Raw genomic sequence first — 8,342 nt, forward strand, 5'->3', positions numbered from 1 at the left:
ATTAAATGTTTGTTTACTAAATGGTCACCATTAGCTTTATCTCTGATAGGTCAGATTAATGCTATTAAGATGGTTATTTTACCCAAGTTTTTATATATATTTCAAGCGGTACCAATTTTTATTCCGAAATCTTTTTTTGCTAATGTTGATTCAAAAATTTCCTCATATATATGGCAGAATAAAAATCCTAGATTAGGTAAAAAATATTTACGGAAGGCAAGGAAGGAAGGTGGATTGGCATTGCCTAATTTTAGATTTTATTATTGGGCAGTTAATATCCGATATTTGATATGTTGGTTAAAGGATTGGGATTTATCTTTTAGCCCTCATTGGGTGAACCTGGAAAATAAATCTGTACAAGGATTTTCATTGGGTTCTATTTTAGGGTCTTCTCTTCCCTTTGCTCTTTCTAAATTGCAGAAACGAATTGACAATCCGATAGTTAAACATACTTTACGTATATGGTTTCAATTTCGGAAATTTTTTGGGTTGACTCAGTTTGTTTTAAATATTCCTATTGTATCCAATTGCTTTTTTTATCCTTCTATTATAGACCAAGCTTATTCAGCTTGGAAGACTAAAGGATTACTACGATTTTCCGATTTATTTTTGGATAATTGTTTTATGTTTTTTGAACAATTATCTAATAAATATAATTTGCCTAGATTTCATTTTTTTAAGATATTTACAGATTAGGAATTTCTTAAATACTGTACTTCCTACCTTTCCAAATCTTGTGTCTTCGGGTATTTTGGAGAATTTGCTAGAACTAAATCCTTCTCAGAAAGGGGTAATATCAAAACTTTACAATATAATTATGAAGATATGTTCAGAGCCCTTCTATAATATTAAAAATGATTGGGAAAGAGAACTTAACCTTACTATCCCTATTGAGAATTGGGATAAAATTCTTCAATTAGTTAATTCATCATCTATATGTGCTAAACATTCATTAATACAGTTTAAAGTTGTGCATAGGGCTCATATGTCCAAGGATAAATTGGCTAATTTTTATTCCTATATAAATCCTATTTGTGACAGATGTCATTCTGAGATAGCGTCTTTAACTCATATGTTTTGGTCTTGTCCGCTTTGGAAAAAATATTGGAAAGACATTTTTGATATTATTTCCACGGTATTGAACATTGATTTACAACCTCATCCTATTACTGCAATTTTTGGTTTACCAATGATGGACTCAGTCCATTTATCCTCTTCTGCTTGTCGAATGATTGCATTTCTTACATTAATGGCTAGAAGATCTATTTTGTTGAATTGGAAAGAAATTAATCCTCCTACCGTATTTCATTGGTTTTCTCAAACCATGTTATGTCTAAATTTAGAAAAAATTAGAAGTGTTGTATTTGATACTTCTATTAAATTTGAAAAGATATGGAGACCATTTATTCAATATTTTCATATGATGTAATGTGACCCTGTTCCAAGCCTATTTGTTTTTCCAGTTTTGATTTTACATATGTTGAGAGGATCGGAGTTGACGACACTGATGATTTTGTATTTTTGTTGGATATTATAAACCGCCTTTTTTTTTCTTTTTTTTCCTTTTTTCGTTTTTTTCCCTTATTAGTTATTAGGTTGTTAGATTAGTTTTTCTAGCAAAAATTTTTTTTTCTTTATCTCTTTTCTTTTTTTTAAATATATATTATGATATACCTAGGTTTGCTTTGTTTATATGTTACTTGTATCGTCTATGATTTGGGAAGACTCATTTATATTGAAACTATTGCTTATGTATCCTTTCATGTTCAGTTTAAATTTGTATGTTTGTAATCCTATTATCTATGTATTAATCTTATTATGTTGATATTAATAATAATAATAATAAAAAGATTGAAAAAGAAAGAAAGAATATTGAAAGGCCTAGATAGGGTGGATGTGGAGAGGAGGTTTCCTATACTGGCAAAGTCTCGAGCCAGAGGACACAGCCTCAGAAAAGAGGGCTATTAATTTAGAATAGAGATGAGAAAAAAGTTCTTCAGCCAGAGGGTGGTGAATCTGTGGAATTCCTTGTCACAGATGGCCATGCATGCCATGTTATTGTGTATATTTCAGACCACACAGAGTACTGTGAACAGTTTCGGGCCCCTTATCAAAGAAAGATGTGCTGACATTGGAGGGGTCTAGAGGAGGTTCACGAGAATGATCCCAGAGGGCAGGAGAATGGGGTTGAGAGGAGTAATATCAACCATGATGGAATGGTGGAGTAAGAGTCAATGGGCCAAATAGTCTATTCCTGCTCCTATGTCGAATGGTCTTATGGTCTAACTTACCCACTACTGGTGTCAGGCTTACCAGCCTAACCTAAAATTTCCTCAGTTATTCTCAGAGCTTTTCTTAGTTGTGCTTCAATCCTGGAGCACCTCACCCATTGGTAAGGATATTTTAAATACAGTATCTTTGCTGCCACACAATGTCCAAGAGAACACTTTGTTCCTGGGGATTTATCCTCCCTAATTTGCTTCAAGACAGCAAACACCTCTTCTTCTGTAATTTCAATAGGGTCTATGACCTCACTGCTGCTTTGCCTCAATTCAGTAGAATGTGTTTGTCCCTGAGTGTTGTCCACATGGGGACCTGTCATTGTGTTAGAATCAGACCAGGTGGGAGTGAGCCAAAGGGACCTGTCATTACGGCAGAACACCACCAGGTGGGAGTGTTGTCCAGTAGGAAGCTGTCATTCCGGTATAGACCCACCAGGTGGGAGTGTTGCTCACTAGGAAGCTGTCATTCCAGCAGAGACCCACCAGGTGGGTGTGTTGTCCGCAATATGCCAGTCACTTCTGGAGACCACATTCAGAGTATTGAGTACAGTCCGGTCTCCTTGCTATAGAACGAATATGGTCAGTTGGAGAGGGAGCATTGTGGGGGCTGGGTTATCAGAAGAGGCTGGACAGACCAAGACTGTTTCCCCTGGAGTTCTGGAAACTTATGGGTGACTTTACGAATCTTTATAAAATTATGAGGGGCTTAGCTAAGGTCACAGTATTTTCTCCAGGGTAGGGGAATCTGAGAGTAGACGACACAGGTTCAAGGTGATGCTGATGGGTATCTAGAACCAGCTCCTGACGAGAGGTTCAAGAGTCAAGATTTTAAAATGTCATTTCCAGTACCAAAGTGTAAAGGGAACAAATCAATTGTTACCTCTCATCCAGTACATCACAAAAAACACAATTCGATGAAGAACACAATAATTAAAAAAATATAAATACATAAGATAGTTTATATACATATATTGATTATATGTGACTTAATGGGAGTGGGACATGTAGTCCATGAGCAGGGTTGGTGGGATCCTTCATGACCTGGCACTTTCCCAGCACCTTTCTGTACCACAACTTAAATGCCATTTGGACAGGTACTTGGGTAGGAAACATTCAGGGGAATCTGGGCAAAAAACTGGCAGATGGGTCTAGCTCAGGGAGGCATTTTGGGCTGAAGGGCCTGATTCCAAGCTGTAAAACTCTGAGTCAATGATCTGTATCCCTTTGCAGGAGAACTGGCTGCAATATTGAACAGGTGAGGGGCCAGCGACTGGTATCAATGGAGGTGTACCAGTTCACTGAAATGGAGGGAGTTCGGATGGAAAAACTTGATAAGATATTTTATTACACCCTCTCAGAAATCCCATTATGATAGTAACCTCACTGTTTGCTGGAGAAATTGTGGAAATTAAATTGCAAACCATTATCATATTTTCTGGGAATGCCCCGTTATCAAAGACTATTGGAGGGGGATACACAATGCCCTACAAGACATCTTTAAATGTGAAATACCCTTAGAGAGTAAGACCATATATTTTGGGTATATACCTCAAGAAAGGTTGAAAAGAGATAAATATTTAATGAATATACTGCTGATGGCTGGTAAAAAGACTCTTACCAGGAGATAGTTATCACAGGAGAGCTCAACTTTAAATGCATGGATGGAAATTACAATGGACATTTGCAAAATGGAGAAGATAACAGCATCTGTTAATCACAAGTTGGAACACTTTGATTCATACTGGGAAAATGATTTAACTACATAATGCCTCATAGGCCTGATTTTATTCTCACAAGTCAATGAATATGTTGTAAAAAAAAGATCACTCCCTACTTGTACATCGTTTTCTCCTTTCACTTGTTCTTTCTTTCCTCTATTTTCTTTAAGTGTATACCTCAGATAAATATTATGTGGAGATTTGTGGCAACTATGACTATATGATATATATGTACAATGTCTGAAATACATGTTATGGACACGTTTGTTTGATGATGAACTTCAGTAAAAAAATAAATTACAAAAAAAAGCAATACATCCTTGCTTTTGAATTCCAGTCCTCTTGAAATGAATGCAAACGTTCAATTTGGCTTCCTTCCCACTGACTCAACTTGCAAATTAACCTTTAGGGAATCCTGCACAAGGACTTCCAAGTCTCTCTGCTTCTCTGATATTGGAATTTCCTCCTCATTCAGAAAATAGTCCACACTTTTATTTCTTCTGCCAAATTGCATGACCATGCACTTCCCTGCACAATATTCCATCTGTCACTTTGCACTGTGGGAGTGGCCGTCTTCACCATGGCAAAGAGTACATCGTATCGTGGTGCTTACACCCCAGCTTTTCCCACTTCATCCTTTTGGTCAATGGAGCAATGGACTGGTATGCTCATATGCCCTCAACAGTGGGAGGTGTCATCAGGGCCAACTGCGTGGGGCCACTTGTTTCTGGCACAACAAGGGTGGGTCTAATTGCAGTCTCTTTTGCAGTGCAATCTGCCGCTTTATTGCCCTCATTCATTTGTCCAGTATGTGCTGTTCATTTAATAATCACAACCTGCTTAGGCTTCAGTTATGATGCCAATGAGTTTTATATATGCACTGAATTTTTGATAAAGAACCCTCCCCCCCACCCCACTACAAAAAACTGCCTGTAATTTCCAGATCTGTCCATAATCATGTGCTATTTCAAAGGCACAGCGAGTCAGTATAAATATTGATGGCCTGGCCTACAGCAAGTATACAAGCCCTGGTAAGCACAAAGAGCCCACTTATTGTGCTGAAGTACACTTGGGAAGTGCCGCTGCCTCCACAACATGGGTGAGGGAGACGATTGCACATCCTGCACATGGTCTTCCCATACCATTACGTAAAGCTGAACCATCAGCAAAGAAAATTAAATCAACATTAACTATAGAAGTATCAGTAAGATCGAAACGGGGTTTTATTACTTCTTGTGTAACAGTTTCACACCAGTATGGATTGCCACCTTCCTCCATGGGGAACAGTGTGGCCGGATTAAGAGTTGCACAGAGAGTAATTCAAACATTCGGGTTTATTGATAACTCGATTTTCTACTTTGTTTGCCTCACGGGGGTAAGGTGTTACGTGGTGCAGCGAGTCAGTAAGATAACTAAGAGTCGGAGACTGCATGTGCTGAACAGCAAGGCAAGTGGCTGCCACCATTGAAACACAACCCAGTAAACCTCTGGCTATTGGGTCTGAGCACTGAAGTAAAAAACTCGGCCTTTCCCCATGGTCCAGAGTGAAAACGACCTGAGCAAAACTATTCTTATGGTGAATCTCCTTACTGTAGTCTGGGAGGCCCAAGGCTGAGGCAGATATTATTGCCTCTTTTATACGGTCAAATGCTTCCTCAGCTTCTGGTTGACTGGGAAGAAATATTTTCTGGAGGGGCCTCACAATAGTGGCAAATCTAAAATCCACTGTCTACAATAGCCAGTCATCCACAGGAAATGCTTCAGTTACCTGTGAACCGTTGGCTGTGGAGCTTTCACTATTGCTTCAATCCCAGTCTTACTCAATGGTTGGTATCCTGGGGGGGGGGGGGGGGTAAGTAACTAATGGTTGTGCAAACTGTAGCTTCTGCTTAAATACTTTCTGACCTTTCGTAGTTCGTCTTTGTAAAAGGCAGGGGAGTCCTGCTCATAAGCTTCCTTGCTTGGGAAAGTCAACTGGAATGCATCCACGTATTGCATTAGAGTCAATCCCCTGGGGAAACTCCTTACCTTCTTCCATTTGCAATCTGCATTCAAAACAATGATTGCATCAAAACTGTTTTCCAAGGAATCTGAAACTCTAAATCAATATGTCAGAAGTCTCAGGTAACATCTTTTTTGTTCTATAAAAGAAAGCAGTCTTCTTAGTACAGCAACTTATAGAATTGCTCCCAAAATACTGGAATCTTTCCAAAGTTGTTAATTCCAAATTTCCAATTTAATTATCTACCAATGAACAATTTCCCCCAAATGCCCATTTCCCTCAGAAATGTGGGCATCTCATACCTGGAACACAGATGCACAAATTTCCATCTCAACCCAGAGTATGCCTGGCCAGTATGGAATCTGAGTTTCTCCAAAATCAATTCCACAGAAAAGAGAAACAGAGACCAAAAACACAGACCAGACAAAACAAAAAAATCCATACTTCTCCTCTTCTTCCTTGCAAGTAACTGCACAACTTAAAATAAATAGTCAATTCCCACCGTGAAAAGCTTTCTCGAGGAAATCTGCAGATGCTGGAAATTCAAACAACACACACAAAATGCTGGTGGAACACAGCAGGCCAGGCAGCATCTATAAGGAGAAGGGTCTCGGCCCAAAACGTCGACATTGCTTCTCCTTATAGATGCTGCCTGGCCTGCTGTGTTCCACCAGCATTTTGTGTGTGTTGTATGAAAAGCTTTCTCACAGTTTACAAAGAACCAAGGAAAAGAGTTAAAGCTGCTGTGTGGGGGCCCCAACACATTAACACGATGTAACCTCTTAAAGGCACAGCCTTTGCACTTTCTCTCTCAGACACACACACACACACACACACACACACACACACACACACACACACACACACACACACACTCTCTCTCTCTCTCTCTCTCTCTCTCTCTCTCTCTCTCTCTCTCTCTCTCTCTCTCTCTCTCTTGCTCCCTTAAGTGAACTCACATGTGGCCACACTTCACACTTGAAGCATGCAAAGCATTCACAGTTTAAACCATTTCAGAAAACTTCTTGTTCCTAAGGGTAAAACTGTTACCACAATATTCAGTTACAATTCAACACCATTAAGAAAATGTGTTACTTTAAGACTTAAAACAAATAAATGTTTGAAATTATTTATCATGCACATATAAACAAGATTCAACAAGTTTAAAGGTTGAAATCCTCACATTAACCACATTCCTACATATTCTGACCCTTCTGAACTCAAATCTATGATTTTTTTAAGATTTAAATTATAGGAACTGTTTGCTGTACAGTGGAGGGATGGGTTAGTAAATTTGCTGATGACAAAGGTTGGAGGTGTTGTGGGCTGTCAGAGGTTACAGCGGGACATTGACAGGATGCAAACAGGGCTGAGAAGTGGCAGATGGAGTTCAACCCAGATAAGTCTGAAGTAGTTCATTTTGGTAGGTCAAATATGATGGCAGAATATAGCATTCATGGTAAGACTTTTGGCAGTGTGGAGGATCAGAAGGATCTTTGGTGCTGAGTCCATAGGATGCTCAAAGCTGCTGCACAGGTTGACTCTATGGTTAAGAAGGCATGCGGTGCATTGGCCTTCATCAATCATGGGCTTGGGTTTAGGAGCCGAGAGGTAATGTGAGGACCCTGGCCAGACCCACTTGTAATACTGTGCTCAGTTCTGGTTGCCTCACTTCAGGAAGGATGTGGAAACCATAGAAAGGGTCACCAGTCCAGGCAACATCCTTGTAAATCTCCTCTGCACCCTTTCCACAGTTTCCACATCCTTCCTGTAGTGAGACAACCAGAACTGAGCACAGTACTCGAAGTGGGGTCTGACCAGGGCCCTATATAGCTGCAACATTACCTCTCGGATCCTAAATCCAGGAGTTTCTGGGGGCAATTCAGAAGGAGTAGCATGGATACATCTCAGAGAAAAGAAGTATTCTAAAGGGAGGATGAGGCAACGTGGTGACAAGAGAAGTCATACAATATAGCAAAAATTAGTGAGTAGTTACAGAACTAGAAAGCCTTTAAAACAAACAGAAGGCAACTCGATAAACCATAAGAAGAGAAAAGATAAAATATGAGGGTAAGCTCGCCAATAGTATAAAGGAAGATACCAAAAGCTTTTTCAGATTTGTAAAGCATAAAAGAGAGGTGAGAGTGGATATTGAACCACTGAATATAACACTGGAGAGATAGTATTGGGGGACCAAAATGGCAGACAAACAATAAATATTTTGCTCAGTCTTCACTGTGGAAGGCACTTAACTGTATGCTAGTAATTTGAGAGTGTCAGGGAAAAGAAGTGAAAATAGTTGTTATAACTAAGGTGATGTTACTTAGGAAGCAGAAAGGT

The sequence above is a fragment of the Hemitrygon akajei genome, chromosome 18, assembly GCF_048418815.1.
Source record: "Hemitrygon akajei chromosome 18, sHemAka1.3, whole genome shotgun sequence".
NCBI classification, from domain to species: Eukaryota; Metazoa; Chordata; class Chondrichthyes; order Myliobatiformes; family Dasyatidae; genus Hemitrygon; species Hemitrygon akajei.